Genomic DNA, 18,173 nt, shown 5'->3' with positions numbered 1-18,173 from the left:
TGGTTTCTCTCCTCTAGCAAGCACTAGAAGCTCTGCCAAATTCGAATGCTTTCTATACAGTATGAATTCTCTGATGAATTATAAGGCCTGAACTCAGATAAAAGGCTTTGCCATACTCATTATATTTGCACTAAATGTGTCTCACAATTGTTCCATTCTTAACATTTTTCTCCACTATGAATTACCTATGATTTCTAACATGGTCATTTCAAATATAGCACTGGCCACATCCATCACATTTCTACGCTTTCTCTCCTACATGAACTGCATGGCAGTTGAGTTAAAGCTGACTGTTCACTAATATGTTTGGCACAATTGTTACCTTTCTAAGGTTTCTCCCCAGTGTGAATTCTACGATGAACTGTAAGGTTTGCATTTAGATTAAAGGACTTGCCCCTGAGATCTCATTTATATGGTTTCTCTCCAGTATGACTTCCTCAATAAACTACAAATTTTCCAGTATGACTAAAACCCTTGCAACAGATATCACATTTACATGGTTTCTCTCCAGTATGAATTCTCTGACGAACTGCAAGTAAGAGCTGGAACTGAAGACTCCTCCACCAGATTACATTTCTATGCTTTCTCTCCTATAGGAACTGCCTGATGGTGAGTTAAGGCTGACTGTGCAATAAAACGTTTGTCATAGTTGTTAAATTTGTCAGGTTTCTCTCCAGTATGAATTCTTCCATGAACTACACAGCTTGAAGTTTGACTGAAGTCCTTTCCACACACACATTTACAGTTTCTCCCCAGTATGATATCTCTGATGAACTGCAAGCTTTGCAGATTGATTAAAGCCCTTGCCACACAGAATGTTGCTATGAGTGAGTTTTCTCCAGTTGAGGCTGCAGTGCATGGGCTTCTCACTGCAGTGACTTCTCTTGTTTTGGAGCACAGGCTCTAGACTGTGCGGGCTTCAGGAGTTATGGTTCCAGGCTCCAGAGCACAGGCTCAGTAGTTGCGCCGCATGGGCTTAGTTCCTTTGAGAGATCTTCCTGGACCTGGGGTGGAACCATGCACCCTACACTGGCAGGCACCTTCTTCTCCACTGTACTAGGAGTCCTCCTCAACATTATTTTCTACAAGTTCAATAAAATACAAAGTAGTGTAAGCATAAAGTAACATACAAAAGACTTTAACTACAATCTCTATAAAATAACTATATTTAAAAATAATATGAGGGCTTCCCTGGTACCAAAGTGGGAAAGGACCCACTGGTCAGTGCAAGAGACATGGCTTTGATCCCTGCTCTGGTACAATCCCATATACCAAGGGGTAACTAAGCCCATGAGCCTCAATTTCTGAGCCAGGCTCTAGAACCCAGAAAGTGAAACTACTGAAGCCAGCCTCCTCTAAAGCCTATGCTGCAAGACAAGAGAAGCCCCAACAATGCCCACACACTGCAACTAGAGAGTGGCTACCACACAGAATTGGATAAAAGCCACTGCAGCAATGAAGAGCCAGTACAGCAAATAAATATATTTAAAAAACAGTAATATGACTTAATCCTTAATGTTAGATATCCAGTTATTAACAAAAGCCAAAGTTTATCTTTTTATTCCATTAACAAAATATTACATTGAGATTAGGAAAGTTGGGGAATTTCCTAGAGGTCAAGTGTTTAAGTACTCACATTCTATTGCAGGGTTTCAGGTTCAATTCCTACTCAGGGAACTAAGACTCCACTAGCTGCATCATGTGGCCAGAAAATAATTTTTTTTTTAAATGTTGATTTTATAGTTTCAATTAGATGGTATAATGGAACATACCCTAGCCCCGAAGTCTCTTTCTAAACTTTCCATTCCATTCCCAAATCCTTAAGATTTTCAAGGAGGCTCAATTACTTTTAAATGTACTACACAAAGTCAGGACTGATTTCCCCTTAGTGGCCTCTATCCATATTTTACAATGTACTATGCATGTTAATACCTGACGTCCACCTGCAGCTTCCTTACCCTGGTTGACAGAGAGCAGACAGCACACCCAGATGGGCCCTAAGCAATCCCTGCTGCCCAACAGCATTGAGACCCCGTCTCCAACCCGTGGGTATGAAGCCCTGCCCAGGACGGTGCCCAGGGGAGCCTCCTCACAAGGTCCAGGTCACCGGGTCATGGGGAGACAGGATCTAAGTGAGGATGACAGACCCCGAGGGAAGGTCTCTGGTGAGTGTGCATGTAAAAGTGTGAGACAGGATACTCCAGGGTTAGACAAGATTAGCGAGTCCAAAGATGGGTATTTCAGGAAGGACAGATTGAGAATCCACTAAGAATATGATCTTACTTGAGAAAGAGCCATTCCTGACTGTTTTTACCTCTTCCTCCTCTTCTGGGCGTCCTCAGGCAATAGGAGGCTTCAGAGGGGTGTCAAGAAAGTGGAAAACATGCTGTTTAATGCTTAGAGTCAACGCAGCCCCTTTCTGTGTCCTAACCACACACACAGGGAGGACCTTACCATATGGAACAGACAGTTCTCTGTCACGTGTTGTCTCAGGAGGGATGCAGGACAGTCAACTCCAGCACAGAGTCCAACACGGGCACTTTCCCACACTTTCCCTGGCATCACACACTCCTCCTGGTGAGGCCTCATGTACACAGCAGCAGGGGGCACATCAGCTGACCCAACATCCTTTTCACTGCCTCTTCTCCAGGCACAGCTGAACAAGAGGGTTAAAGAGCAGAGACTACTGGGCAACGCAACAGAAATGTGCCCAAGCTGTAAATCAAGAACACGGAGCATTCAGAATGGAGACCAAGAACCTGGTCCTCTTGGGAAAACCTGTCAGCAACGGCAGACTTTATGCAGTTGAGGGATGGTTGGTAAAAAAAGTCACAAAAGAGAGGTCCCATCTCCCTTCTCTGTGCTCACAGCTCACTGCCAGATACCTCAGGTCATTAAGGGGGTGTGCGGTTGTGGGAAGCGGAGATGTCTCCTTCATATGCATTTAACTTCCATACCTTCTGGCCACTCTAACCACAGTAAACTCAGCATCCCCCGCTCTGAGTAGATGAACTGCTAGAAGGCAAAGGTGCTGTCCAAGATGGCAAACGGTCCCTGGATGGACAGAGGTTACAAGACCTGGGGGCTGCAGTGAGCAGACACAGCAGACTAAAACAAGGTGACACTTCAAGACACTAGATCTATCGGGCTTTTCAGGACTCCTCACATCTTTTTTATATTGAGTAATTAAGTGAACACATGGGGTAAGGATCAATTAGACTTGAAATGTCTAGAACACATATAGCAACCATCATCACCTAACCTGTGCCCTCTGTCTCCTCTGAGAATTCTTCAGCCAAATCCACATTCCCAGTCCTCACCCCCAGAGTGAGATGCTGCAAGCATCCTGGGAGGAAGAGGAATACGGGGCATCCTTCAGTGAAGGGAAAAGAGGAAAGATTACAAATAATTAAGGAAGAAGGGCATCTCTGATGAATGTGATTAATATAGAAGCAGTAAATCTGATTAATGTGACAGCAAATATCAGAGGGAGATGGGGAGACCTCTCTGGCCTAGACCTGAAGGAACAGAAAGAGCAAGAGCCACGGTGATGTAATGACCAAAGGTAGAAGAAAAAACTAAGTTCTGAGACAGAGAAGGTTTTGGTGTCTATGAACAAGGACTAAGTGAATGTGACCAGGACAGACATACCATGAGAACTGGGTCAGCTTCCACGATGAGGCTGGAGAACCTGGCAGAGACCTGAGGATGACAAAGGGCTGCAGAGCTATCCTGCCAAAGGGCAGGATGCTGCCCTGAGGACACGGGGAAGCCAGTGAAGTGGGAAGCGTCGCTTCATATTGACCCTTATTCACAGAAGACGGCTCATGATTGTCTCTCTGACTCTAAGCCTATGTTCCCACCTCCATCCTACTATTGTCCTTGTTGCATTGTGGAAACTGATGCATTTCAAATTCTAAGGACAAGTGACAACTCCCTCCAAGAACTGCCATACAGTCACACACCCAATTTGGCCATCATTTCAGGGGTCACTGCTGCTCACCTTCTGGACTTGAGGAAACAACATCAGATCAACTCTGCTCACCTGTCAGCAGACCACATAAGAGAGAGGAAAATGGACCATCATACTGCCTGCTTAAATTAGGTCTTGATTCAATAAAAAATATCAGACATCCTTACTAAGTTCTCATCAAAATAGTCTGTAACTATTTGTTACCAAAAAACATTTCCAAGCTATAACGTAAAGAGAAGACAGCAAAAGGGCCTCAAATAAACATGCAACAAACCTAATCAGCTTATTAAAAATTTTTTCATTGAATAATTCTGGTGCAAAGTGAAAGAAAAAATTGTTACTATAGCATATTTAGAAAAGAATGCCTCGAGCTTATTATAGGAGACCATGAAATCTTACCAGAAGCAAATAGTTGTTGAAAAGAAAGTAGGTACCAAGTGAACTAATATTTAACCCAAGCTACAAAAAGAATTAAATGTAAACAAAGGAGAAAGCAAAAAGGAAAACCATCACTAAGAACATGTTTAAAGTTCCTTGAAAAGGTACCATGTAGTAACAGAGTTTGTCAACTCTTGGACCACTTCTCCTCTCCCACAACCTCTACTCCACACCAGGAAAAGGGAAGCAGGTGACCCACCTCTGTGAGTCAAGTCACTGCCTTAGCTCCCACTTCAACAGGCGATGCACATGGATGCTATCCTTCAATACAAATAATTATAACACCCAGAAGCCTTGCAGACAGTTTAGAAATTATCATCCTCCTCTGTATAATTTAAAGGAAGAAGATTTAAATTTATTAGACTGTAAAGCTAAAAATCAATATATCACGTCTTAATTATTTATCCAATCGATTCAGCACTCTTCTGGATCTAGTCCCCTCCCCCAGCTGCACACTAGTTGTTTCCACTTCATTTGGTTTATCTGTTTCCCTACTTCTTTCTCTGTCTCCCTTCTTCTTCCCCTCTGCTCTCCTGCTGTGCCGGTCCTCCTCTTTACTTCTTCCCTGATTCCCGTCCTGCCTCTCTCTGCCATTTATTCCCCATAAAGATGCTTACTCTCCAGCCTCCCTGATAATCCAAAATCTCCATGTATTTCTGCCTTTCTTCCTCCAGCTCTGCCCTGTCTTCCTCCAGACTCTCTGGTACCTCCAAGTGCAATGCTTCGTTTCAGCTCAATTTCTTTCTCAGCTCCTCGAATCATTCAGTTTGATTGCTCAGTCGCATTGGACTCTTTGTGACCCCATGGACTGCAGCACGCCAGGCTTCCCTGTCCATCATCAACTCCCTGGGCTTCCCTGGTGGCTCAGAGGGTAAAGCGTCTGCCTGCAATGCAGGAGACCTGGGTTCAATTCCAGGGTCAGGAAGATCCCCTGGAGAAGGAAATGGCAACCCACTCCAGTACCCTTGCTTGGAAGATCCCATGGACAGAGAAGCCTGGTAGGCTACAGTCCATGGGGTCGTAAAAAGTCGGCCACGACTGAGCGACTTCACTTCACCAACTCCCGGAATTTGCTCAACATGCACCCACTTGGTGATGCCATCCAATCATCGCATCCTCTGTAATCCTTCTCCTCCTGCCTTCAGTCTTTCCCAGCATCAGGGTCTTTCCTAAAGAGTAAGCTCTTTGCAACAACTGGCTAATTTATTGGAGCTTCAGCTTCAGCATCAATTCTTCAAATGAATATTCAGGACTGATTTCCATTAGGATTGAGTGGTTTTATCTCCGTGCAGTCCCAGGGACTCTCAAGAGTCTTCTCCAACACAACAGTTCAAAAGCATCAATTCCACGCTCAGCTTTCCTTATGATCCAACTCTCATATCCATACACAACTACTGGAAAAACTATCGCTTTGACTATATAAACCTTCGTCTGAAAATTAATGTCTCCATGTTTTAACATGCTGTCTAGGTTTGTCATAGCTTTTCTTTCAAGGAGCAAGTGTCTTAATTTCATGGCTGCAGTCACCGTCTGCAGTTATTTTGGAGCCCAGGAGTATAAAATGCATCGCTGATTCCATTCACTAGTAGTCCCCTTTCTCTGCCAGCAGGGTATTGTCTGTAGGTCAAGGTTCCAAAATCTTGTATCCCTTTTGCGGGGTCTCTGTGTGAACTGCCTCTCCACTGTCGCCCTCTTTGGGACCGCTGATTTACAGCCCTTCTCCCTTGAAGGCTATAGAAGAGGGCGGCAGAGGTTAGACAGCATCCCTGGACTCAGCACCACCTCCCTATGTTGCACACCTTGAACTTACCAGAGACCCTGCTGTTCTCTAAACTTCCCTCCTTTACCCACTGTTACCTTCAAGGCTTATGCTCTTTCATGTTGCTATCTCCTCACCAATCCTCTTCGTTGCCATCGTTTCTCCATCATGCTTTTTTCAATGTCTAATTCTCTCGGAGTCGCTCTCTCTGCTTCTCCTGAATAAGAAGGCTCCACCCGCAAGAGACACATTCCAGCGGGTTGTATTTGGGACACAGAACCATTGGTGTCACGTGGCTGGCCCAGGCCACCTCCCCCTACACGAGTCCAGGTGACTCTAAGAAAGGAATGCCTGAGGGGCAGAATTACCCGCCTGAGGAGACGCGACGACTGAACGGCTGGGAGCCTGAGGGTCTCAGGAGCGGGATGGGCGCTCCAGAATCCCAGGACTGGGGAGAGAACCAGGCCTTTCCGGGAGCGGGGGCCGGCGCTGCCTCCAGGGGTCGAGAGGGCAAGCCTGGGGACCGCGGAGCGAATAAACCCAAGTCGCCCAAAGGAATTTCACGTGGTGCAGGAAGGGCAAAGGGATCACTGAGCTCAGAAATTGGTTTTCGTTAGGGACCAAATGACGGTCTCTAGGACCTGAGTCATGTTTACTAGAAAGAGACAGGATATGCGCTCATCCTGCCTGGCCAATCATGTAACGCCAGCTACTCCTGTAACTGAGACAAAGAACTGCCTGTATACAAGCCGCCATACTCCATTGTTCGGGGCTCTTGTCGGATTCCCTTGTGTGGGATGAGAATTGGGCCCTAACGCGCTAGGAATAAACAAACTCCTTTCTTACGTTTGCAATACTGTGGTGGACTTGCTCTCTCTCTCTCTCGGTCAGTTCGGAGATACGGGCTCAGAGCATAACAGTTTTAAGCAGGAAAGAGGTGCGAAACGAAGCGTCCCAGACCAAACGCAGGCATCCGCTTCGGAGCGAGTTTAAAGCAAAATGGAGGCGCCTCTTCACCACACAGGGACATCTGAATTTGCTGGGGGTGGTGGGACGGCCGCGGGAATTTAAGTTCAGTTGCGACCCTCAACTCACATTACACAGGAAAGCTAACTACCAGAAGAAAATTTGACAGGAAAGACAGAAACTCACTTTGGGCTGAGACCTCCGCTCTCCCCTCTCCGATGCCGGGTGCGTGACGCTGTGCGCACGCGCAGTGAAAAGGCGTGGCGGCCTGGAGGCGGGGCCGAGCGGAGCCAGTGGTCAGGGGCCTGGGCTGGAGAGGTCAGGCCTGCGTGGGAACAGTGGGAGAGTGAGGCAGCCGGAGCCTCACTGTTGAAGGTGGCTACAGTCAGGAAATGAAAAGCCGGCCTGCTCTTTGGGAGGAAAGGTATCATAAAAGTAGACAGTGTATTTTAAAGCAAAGGATCAAAAAAAATAAATAAATAAATAAAATAAAGCAAAGGATCACTTTGCAAACGAGGGGCCCTAATGTCAAAGCTATTGTTTTTCCAGTAGCAGGTAGAGATGTGACAGTCAGTCCAAAAACAGAGTTGACCAAAGAAATGGTGCTTTTGGGTTGTGGTGATAGAGAAGAATCTTGACAGTCCCTTGGACTGTGAGGAGTTCAGTCCTGGGTGTTCACTGGAAGGACAGATGTTAAAGTTGAAACTCCCAATACTTTGGCCACCTGATGTGAAGAGCTGAGTCATTTGAAAAGGCTCTGATGCTGGCAAAGATTGAGGGCAGGAGGACAAGGGGACGACAGAGGATGAGATGGTTGGATGGCATCACCGACTCATAGACATCAGTTTGGGTAGACTCCAGGAGTTGATGATGGAAAGGGAGGACTTGCATGCTGCGATTCATGGGGTCACAAAGAGTCACACATGCCTGAGCGACTGAACCTAACTGTTGGACCGTTGTAAAAGCAAGAGAGTTCCAGAAAAATATTTACTTCTGCTTTATTGACTATGCTAAAGCCTTTGACTGTGTGGATCACAACAATCTCAGGAAAATTCTTCAAGAGATGGGAATACCAAATCACCTGACCTGCCTCTTGAGAAATCTGTATGCAGGTCAGGAAGCAACAGTTAGAACTTGACATGGAACACTAGATGATTACAACTAGACTGGTTGTAAATAGGGAAAGGAGTATGTGAAGACTGTAATATTGTCACCCTGCTCACTTAACTTATATGAAGACTACATCATGAGAAATCCTGGGCTGGATGAAGCACAAGCTGGAGTCAAGATTGCTGGGAGCTGCTGCTGCTGCTAAGTCGCTCCAGTTGTGTCCGACTCTGTGTGATCCCACAGATGGCAGACCACCAGGCTACGCTGTCCCTGGGATTCTCCAGGCAAGAACACTGGAGTGGGTAGCCATTTTCTTCTCCAATGCATGAAAGTGAAAAGTGAGAGTGAAGTTGTTCAGTCGTGTCCAACACTTCACGACCCCATGGATTGCAGCCTACCAGGCTCCTCCGTCCATTGGATTTTCCAGGCAAGAGTACTGGAGTGCATTGCCATTGCCTTCTCCGATTGCCAGGAGAGATATCAATAATCTCAGATATGCAGATGACACCAGCCTTATGTTAGAAAGCGAAGAACTAAAGAGCCTTTTGATGAAAGTGAAAGAGGAGTGAAAAAGTTGGCTTAAACTCAACATTCAGAAAACTAAGATCATGGCATCTAGTCATGATCTTATATCTTTCCTTTTCTCCTTTGCTTTTCGCTTCTCTTCTTTTCACGGCTGTTTGTAAGGCCTCCCCAGACAGCCATTTTGCTTTTTTGCATTTCTTTTCCATGGGGATGGTCTTGATCCCTGTCTCCTGTACAATGTCACGAGCCTCATTCCATAGTTCATCAGGCACTCTATCTATCAGATCTAGGCCCTTAAATCCACTTCTCACTTCCGCTGTATAGTCACAAGGGATTTGATTTAGGTCATACCTGAATGGTCTAGCAGTTTTCCCTACTTTCTTCAATTTAAGTCTGAAGTTGGCAATAAGGAGTTAATATATAATATGTAATGCAGACAAAGAGACATGCTACAGTAACCATGACATGAAGTAAATAGACATTTTATGTAAAAGTAACCTTTGAGGCAAATTTCCTGATGGTCCAGTGGATAGTATCACATGCTTACACTGCAGGGTTACAGATTCCATCCCTGAATGGAGAACTATGATCACATCTGCCACATGGTTCAGGAAAAAAAAAAAAAAAAAAAGCAACTTCTGACCTTTTCAATAAAACAGTCAAAATTCTATGACACCTCAGAGCATGAATTACCTCAATTTTTCAAATAAAGGTAGTAGATTCCCAGGGTTCATGTACACAACCCCACGGTACACGAAAGTAAAGAGCAAAGCAGGACTGAAACCCAGACCTACAGATTCATACATGTTCTTACCACCAGGGCCCACTTGGGCAGAGCAGATCACAAAAGGTTACAACAAACTCCAGGAGTTTAAAAAGATAAGGTCAAGTGAGACACGAGAACTGATCTGCGTAACTAACAGCCTTAATCAGCCATCTCACCTAGAAATGGTTTCTGAGGTACCACCCCCAACATTTCAATTCAGGTCGTGTCCTGAAAATGTGGTTCAGTGGATGAGCATGGGTCATTTTGTACAGTATGAGCAAGGAGGGAACACACAGCCTGATTCATATATGCATCATGTGCAGGACTGGGGATCCAAGAGAGGACCTCAGTGTTCACTGTCGTTACAGGTTTCCTGAGTTACAATCACAGAAGATCCAAACCACATTCCTGTTACACACACCTCTGAAGGTTGTAGTAAATGCAGTAGCAACAGGAATAGCTGAGGGCTCTGAACAGAAAGACAGGTTGAAGGCAGCTCTGTGCAGGATCTGAGACACCAAATGCAACTGAAGAGCTGCCAGTCTTTCCCCTTCTTCCAGTGAGGTCTCCCAAGTGCAGCAAATAGGAAGAGAACCAGGCTGGCTCCAAGGATTATGTCTCTGGAGGTGTTACCATTGCTCTACATGGACCAAAAAGTGGACATCCCATGGAATCCAGCACAGAAGGGGGACGAGGAAACAAATCCCTTTGAAACACCTCATTACATGCTCCCCAAAGTGAAGCAAGAACATTAACAGGAGTCAAATGACACACTGTAAAGATCATATAAAGACCTACCCTTTGGGACTTCTTTCTTTGGAATCCAATTTCCATAAACCTCTCACTCTTTTTTTCCTTAAATGACTTTTATCATTTATAAACAGCCATTTATAAATCAGACGTAATTTGTTTTTCCCTAATAAAATACAATTTTCACATAGGCGACAGATGGGCTACAGGTTGAATATCTACAATCAGTCTCCTCATCTCTGCATTCACTGAGATAAGACATAGCTGGCCTCCAGTTGAGAAATCTATAGGAATCTATAACAAAAACAGGGTAAATGGCCAGTCTTTGTCTCTTACCTCAAGGGAATAATCATGGCAAGGACAAAGAAAGGAAAAAACCCTTTCTATTAAGGGAGACACTACACATGTGCAGAAAAGTTCACTGAGGTCAAGTCAGAGGATAATTCCAGGCCATAACGAGTCTTGGTCCTCCCAGAAGCCTTCACTTTGAGATTCATCTTGGCTAGGGTATGCGTCTGCACCCCAGGGGAGAGTGCTGAGACAAATTAACCAGAGGGGACAAAGGAAGGTGACTGGCCCAAGGGAACACGAAGACCTGGAAAACTGTACCTTTCTAAAGAATTGACACTTCCCAAAGGTGGGGCTCTCTCTCTGAGCTAGCTCATGTGACTTTCTGCATGTACTTTTCCTTTCAATAAACTTTTTCCTTTACTCTTGACCTTGTGCTTCTTCATCTGAATTCTTTCTTGACTCGGCAGGCAAGACTAGGGACCTCAGCCCTAACTGTTGACTGCTGTGGTCCAATGATCAGGACTCTCGGTCTGGGAAACAAAGACATTGCTTCTAGCTTCTGCTCACTGCTATGAGCATCCAAACTCAATTTCATTTCTCATAACTTTTTTACTGAAAACACCCATCTTACTTTCCTTAAGCAACCATGAACTGTGCTTTCTATTAGCATTTTCTAGATTGGCGAACAAAAATACCAGTGATAGCTTCTAAAAAACATTTGCTTTATTATAGACCGCATCTCAGGATACTCATCAATAGTCCAAAATCTCTCAGTGTAATACAACAGAAGTACTACACAATGTGATGACTCAAGATATGTCTTTATTAGATCAGCAAACATTAATACTACATATTTAATATTGAATATTTCTCAGTCCACATGAACCTGATTTGTAAACAATGTTTCTTAAAAAAAATTATTTATTATTTTTGGCTTCAATGGATCATCGTCACTGCTCCATCTTTCTCTCCTTGTGTCGAGCGGGGACTACTCTCTAGTTGTGGTGCATGAGCTTCTCATTGTAGTTACTTCTCTTGTGGACCACAAGCACTAGAGCACGGGGGGTTCAGTAGTGGTGCTGCACAAGCTTAGTCGCTCTGCAGCATGTGCAATCTTCCCAGACCAGGGATCAAATCCATCTTCTGCACTGGCAGGTGGATGCTTTATCATTGAGCCACCAACGGTAAGCCAAGTGCTGACTTTCTTTTAAAGCCAATTGAGTAAGAGCTCATTTTCAAATAAACCTCATCAGTATTATCCAAAATCAAAGACACACACTGAGACATGCATAAATCCAGACAGATTTAAAATGTCTCTCTGACGCTACTGGAGTTGACTGCAATTGCATCCTCCAGGGGATATTCCCTCGCCAGGGACTGAACCCACATCTCCAGTGTCTCACATACTGGCAGGGAGCTTCTTTACTACTAGACTCATCTCGGATCCCTGGTAAAGGTTAACTTCAAGCTTTTCTGTAGGCAGGGCTTTTTAAGAAGCTAGCTGTTTTTATTCCATATGCAAAAAGAAATTGTTTTGTACTCTCAAAACAGAAAAAAGAAAAATCATTTTAACCAGTATTCTCCAGATTCTAAAGAATATCACAGCAATCTCTGTGTCAAAAACGTTATCATCCCTTTCTATAGTCACAGTTTTATATTTAAAATACAGATCAAATAGTTTTCCAATTTACTGTGGTAACAGGGGCACATGGATGATGAAAATCTTGGACTGTCCCTCTGGGTAGATGTGGGTCTTCACTTGATCAGAAGAATCTGAAGGGGTAAAGAAATTTGCCAGAGTAGGGACAGCAGTGGGGGAAGCTGGGCCCCCTCTCCCGCCACTGAAAGACAAGGGAAGTTAGCTTCATCAGGGGACTATCTGATGGAGAGGGAGACAGAGGGGTTGAGAGGGGTGAAAGGCCACAACAGGACAAAGATAACAGAGACAGAAAGGGCAGTGGTGGACACTGTTAAAGCTGTGGGCCAGCTCAAGAGGGAGCCCACTTAAAAAGTGAGGAGCTGATCAGCTGAGATATAATTTGACATTGCAATATGGACAATCATCCTCACTAATTGCACAATTCTGTTTCCAGGTGTAACTTCTTTTCCGACAATTTTAATTTACCTTTATGTACCTCACGTTACTTCACTGGTGGCTCAGCTGGTAAAGAATCCTCCTGCAATGAAGGGGAGACCTGGGTTCAATCCCTGGGTTGGGAAGATCCCCTAAAGAAGGGAAAGGTTACGCACTCCAGTATTCTGGCCTGCAGAATTCCATGGACTCTATATTCCATGGGGTTGCAAAGAGTCCAACAGGACTGAGCAACTTTCACTTTCATTTTATGTACCTTATGATAGGAGAGGAGGATTCAGACTCTCATCCAGCAGGGCAGATTCTTATCCTTTCTCAATGGGCGAGAGTCACAAACATTCAGTAACTTCTAAGGGTACAGCCCTCTTTATTTAAGGTTCCAATTCTCACACCATCCAGTGTAGACGTCCCATGTATGAGCTAACTAGTAGTAAGGCGAACTTTCACATTAGGGAATAAAAACTTCATCAACCTTAATCTCCTTTTTCCTGCGGAGTGGCATTCTGTCTCACAAATACTGCTCACAGGGCCAATTAAAGTTTTGCCAAACGTTGTCACCTTTGTCTCAGGTTCAAAGATTTGTTAACAAAATTAGTGACTTGTTCTGTAGAAATAAATAATACATATACTTATAGAATTATTGAGCTGACTTTCAATATGCTAACAATAAAAGCAAAGAGAAGTAGAACAGCAGAAGATACATCACCAAATTGGGTTCTGACCGACATCCAGACTCAAACAGCACTGGGAAGTCCCGGGACACAGCCCATCTGGAGACCCAGTGGGGAAAAGGTCCCAGGCAGCATGTTACGGTCATGGGTGAGACTTCAAAGAATGCAGTTTCGGGTTCCCCCTCATAATCTCAGGATGCTATCTGTTTTCATCAGCAATCTGTGAGCAAATAGCACCTCTGTTTTTCTGTTAATGCTATATGTTTGTCTTAAAAAGCCTATAATGTTGCTAAGCCTGGGGATGAGTAGGCCAGAGTCCCTCCAAGGGCTCGACAATCTCAAGATTTGTCCCCTATCTTATCTCTGGTGCTGCAAGCCTTGCACTCACAGTAAGCAGTCAGGGCACTCATAGTCAAGGCAGTGTCCAGCCAGGTTAGAAACAAGCTCAGAGGCCTGCTTTAGAGAGGACCTAGACCCTGTGCCTCCTGCATTGCCAGGTGTAGAATCCCACCTCTTTTACGGACAGAAAAATATCTGCAAATTAATTTACTATCTGCATCCTTCTGAATGCACAGGAAACAGTATAATATACAGTATAATACACAGATACCTGGGCTTCCCCGGGGCACAAAGGTAAAGTATCCACCTGCCACGCAGGAGACGTGGGTTTGACCCCTGAGAGGAAAGATCCCCCTGGACGAGGGCATGGGAACCTACTCCAGTATTTTTGCCAGGAGAATGCCATGGATAGAGGAGCCTGGAGGACTATGGTCCACTGGGTCGCAAAGAGTTAGGCATGACTGTACCAACTGAGCACACAGGCATCCATGTATCTAGTTCCTTTCCAAGAACTACTGAACCAAGAACACAGGGATAGAAAACAGGGAATTGGATTTTTCAAAGTTGGAAATCAGCTTTATAAATACTCAAGCTATGGAGAAACTTGTGTATCACACAGTGCGCAGATCACCTGAAGAAAGCATGAGCTTAAACATCTGATGCCAGTCACAAAGTATTTTCAAGTCGAAATCAACAAGGCTAGGAACTCAGTCAAGCAAAATGTGGGCTGCCAAGAGACACAGAAGAAAAATACAGAGATACCCCCACACCAAATTCCAACTTCACAGGGAAGCGATCCTCACCCACAGACAGCAGGTTCCTGTAGGTCTCCTCCATTACATCCCAGTACAAGGCCCTCTGAGCAGGGTCCAGGCATTCCCACTCCTCTGGAGTGAGCTTGATGTCCACATCCTCAACGGTCAACTGTGTCTGAAATGAAAGTATATTTCACTAACAGGTGATTGAGAGGATTCTTATTTTCACACGAAATGAGGAAAGGTGAGAGGGGCAAGGATCAATTCAGGTAATGTAACATTCTGACAGATCCATTAAAAGCTATTTGGAACAAACTGTGGCTCTCTAATTTCCTGTTGTTTCATAAGACTATGACATCTTCCAATCAATATGAATTTGTCACTTGTGTGGACAATACCTGAAGAATATACAAATAAAATCCAATCAGTGAGTTGTCTATGCAGAAGTGTTACACTCTACACACGGAGGGACATTCACTATCTAGATGAATTACAGCAAGACCAGGGTCTTCAGAGACGATAAAGTCCACAGTGGCTTTCAAAGAACACACATTGTGATGATTATGTCATCACACTGATGACAGTGTTTCAGCACCTCCTACACACTAAGCAATACTCTAAAGATTTTACACAGATGAACTTATCATCAACATGACAGTACATTAGAGAAATATCTGTGTCCATCTTACTGGAGCGAAAGCTCTGTCATTCTAAGAATTCGCTCAGATCAAAGAGTTAAGAAATGAGACAACAGCACCTGAGGTCAGGTGGTTGTAACTGATGACTGAACCTAAAGAATCAGGAGTTAAGTACCAGAGCAGCAAAGAGCATCCAGAGAGAGTTCCCTGAGAATACCTGAAACAAGCTCAAGAAAGCTGAAGTGCAATGGAGATATAGAATCCCAGATCTTTTGTCAGCTACGGAAAGACAGACATGATAGATGGACAGAAAAATATTCACAAATTAATTTACTATCTTCCTCCTTCTGAATGCACAGGGAACACTATAATATGCAGTATCATATGTAGGTATCTGGGTTGCCCTGAGGCTCAGCGGTAAAGAATCCGCCTGCAATGCAGGGGACATGGTGTTGATATCTCTGGGGGGAAGATCCCCCTGGAGGAGGACATGGCAACCCACTCCCACATTCTTGCCTGGAGAGTTCCAGGGACAGAGGAGCCTGAAGGGTTATGGCCCATTGGGTCACAAAGAGTCGGACACGACTATACGATAAATGGTCACTACAGGGTCACCCGCTCTTCCCATCAACCACACAGTGTCAATACTCTTACTACTGTTTCCATCATTCACGTGATGAGGTAGAAAAAAACTTAACGGCATGGAAAACACTTAAGACACAATTTCAACTGTTACAAAGCACAAAACATGCTTATGAGATGATGTTCTGTAATAAAACCATGGAATTACAGATCCATGCACTCACACATGCAAATGTAAACACACAACTGGTTAAAACAAGGAAGACCAGTCTATTTTTTCTTTCCATCCAAATGTACTGAGTGTCAACATGGGCCCCAAACTGGGAAGACAGCAGTGAACATAATGGAGCTTACAGTCTAGCAGCCAGCCACCCAATTACATCCGTCATTTTAAAGTTACTATTGCAACCTGTGCTCTGAAACAGGCCTAGTGCTAAGAGAAGATTTATCGGAAAGTCTTGATGTACATCAAGAAATCACACAAGGTCTCCATGAGGAAGAAACACTTAGGATTGGCAAGGTGGGAAATGGAAGGCTGCTGCAAGCAGAGAGAACAGCCTGAGTGCTGGCTCTGAGGCAGGAAGGTATTTAGTGAACAGAAAGCCAGTCAGTCTGACTGGGACACAGGGAACGAAGAGGGGTAATGCCAGGTAGAGGCTGCTTTCTACAAGGTCTTTGGATTTAGGGCTTTATTCCAAAAGTAACTGGAAGTCACCGAAGAGTCTGCAGGAGGTAAGTCAGAAGTTTAGATTTGTTTTTCAGAGCTCACTCTGCTGTGTGTGGAGGTTGTTGTTGTTTTTTCCTAGGACTCCGATTCTGTCCCCACCTTCAAATTACCCTGGATTCACTGGGGCTGGACCCCGGCACCACAGCTCTCCTTCAGACCCCAACACTCCCCTCCAATTTCTCCCATTTTTCACGCGCAGCTGAGCAACAGGGCTACACGAAAGAGACCACAGGGCATGGGCATTGCAACAGAAACACACAAGCTGCAACTCCGAGGACACTGGGCACTCAGTACAGAGACCAAGAAGCTGGTCCTCTGGGGCAAACCTGCCAGCAACTGGGGACATCTCAAAGTTTAGGCCCTGAGATTTGGTTGGATTGAGCTCAGTGAAGAAGTCACAAAGAGAGAGAGCCCCCAATGTCACTGCCCAGTGTCCTCCCTGACTCAGACCTAAATGGAAGATACTCCAGCTGTTTAAGGACAGAGGCGCCTCCTTCATACCCCCTTAGATTCCAAAGCTTCTGGCCACTCTAACCACAGTAAAAGCAGTATCCTCTCCTCTGAGCAGATAAACTGCTGGAAGCAATGCGTGCAACAGCCCTCATATGAAGTCTCCCATTAACAGGAATACCATTCCTCAACAGGCTTCTACTCTACAGATCTTTTATTCAATCTGCCCACATGCTGCACACCAAGACCTGAGCCTATTAATAACCCGCACAACTACATTTACATCCCGCACAACTATGTACAGCACTCCTGTTATCTTCCCAATTCTAGAACAATCTCCCTTCTCCAATTAATTTTAATTAATGAAGACAACCCACTCCTACTCAACTCCATCAAAGCTCTATTACCTCGAAGCATTGTCAACTATTTCTTCTCTCTGACAGAACGGGTAGGGGAACAAGGAGGTCCGAGGTGACCCAAGACCACGGATATGGAGGAGAGGGGGATACCGCAGGCGCAAGTTAAGAAAAATAAAACATAAAACTACCTCAAGATTCCTGGGGCCACCGCACCTACCAAGAGAGAGCTTCAGAATTTGCTGTAAACTCACCTGCATCCTGTAGAGATGCAAAAGGCTCCTCCGCCCTTGGTACTAGACTAAAGCCTCAGCGAGGGGCGGAGCGTAGGACACTCACCTGCCTCTGGCCGTGTGAGGGGCGGGACACAGGACAGTCCTATGGCATGAGGGGCGGGGCATAGCACCCCCACCCTGCGTCTGAGCGTGTGAGGGGCGTGGCGTAGGACACGCCTGCGTCTGGGGTTGTGAGGGGCAGAGCTGAGTGGGGCCGAAGTGGCCTGAAATGAACCGAGCGGGGACCAGCTGGATCGAGTAGGGCCAAGAGGACACCCGCATGCTTCTACATTCGGTTCCTGAGGCATCTTGTCAGTGTTGAGAAGTACCTGAGGACTTCCTGGTGGCTCAGATCGGAAAAGAATCCAGCTGCAATGCGGGAGACCTGGGTTCCATCTCCGGGTTGGGAAGATCCCCTGAAGGAGGACATGGTCGTCCACTTCTGTTCTTGCCTGGAGAATCGCAATAGACAGGAGCATGGCTGGCTAGAGTCCGTAGCATCCCAAGGAGTCGGGCACGACTGAGCGGCTAAGAACTCACACACGCACACAGAGGGTTTTACACGTCTTGGGTTGCACCATAGATTCTTCATTAGTTTAAATAACTGTAACACTTTTAAAATAAAAGTGTAAAATTCTGTGGGATAATTACGTTTGAAACGAAGAAGGTTGTCTCTTAACAATAGGATTCCTGCGGATGAGGCTGAAGCG

General features: G+C 45.1%; 2 protein-coding genes across 4 annotated transcripts in view; both read right to left on the bottom strand.

Annotated features, from left to right (window-relative positions):
• Positions 1-7,394, bottom strand: part of LOC138419208 (zinc finger protein 665-like) — a 33,469-nt gene extending 26,075 nt beyond the window's left edge. Inside the window, exon 1 of one of the 3 annotated variants that reach the window (XM_069551685.1) lies at positions 7,323-7,394. The gene's annotated coding sequence lies outside the window, so the exon portion shown is untranslated. Of the gene's footprint in view, positions 1-7,016 lie in introns of all 3 variants that reach the window. The other 2 variants (XM_069551690.1, XM_069551686.1) reach the window with 2 other exon arrangements.
• The window catches only part of LOC138419209 (zinc finger protein 665-like), a 203,334-nt gene that overhangs the window by 139,868 nt on the left and 45,293 nt on the right, over positions 1-18,173 (bottom strand). The gene's annotated exons all lie outside the window — the stretch shown is intronic.

This window comes from Ovis canadensis, chromosome 14 (assembly GCF_042477335.2).
Source record: "Ovis canadensis isolate MfBH-ARS-UI-01 breed Bighorn chromosome 14, ARS-UI_OviCan_v2, whole genome shotgun sequence".
NCBI classification, from domain to species: Eukaryota; Metazoa; Chordata; class Mammalia; order Artiodactyla; family Bovidae; genus Ovis; species Ovis canadensis.
The sequence above is the reverse complement of the archived record's forward strand: the minus strand, read 5'-3'. Positions and strand labels throughout refer to the sequence as shown.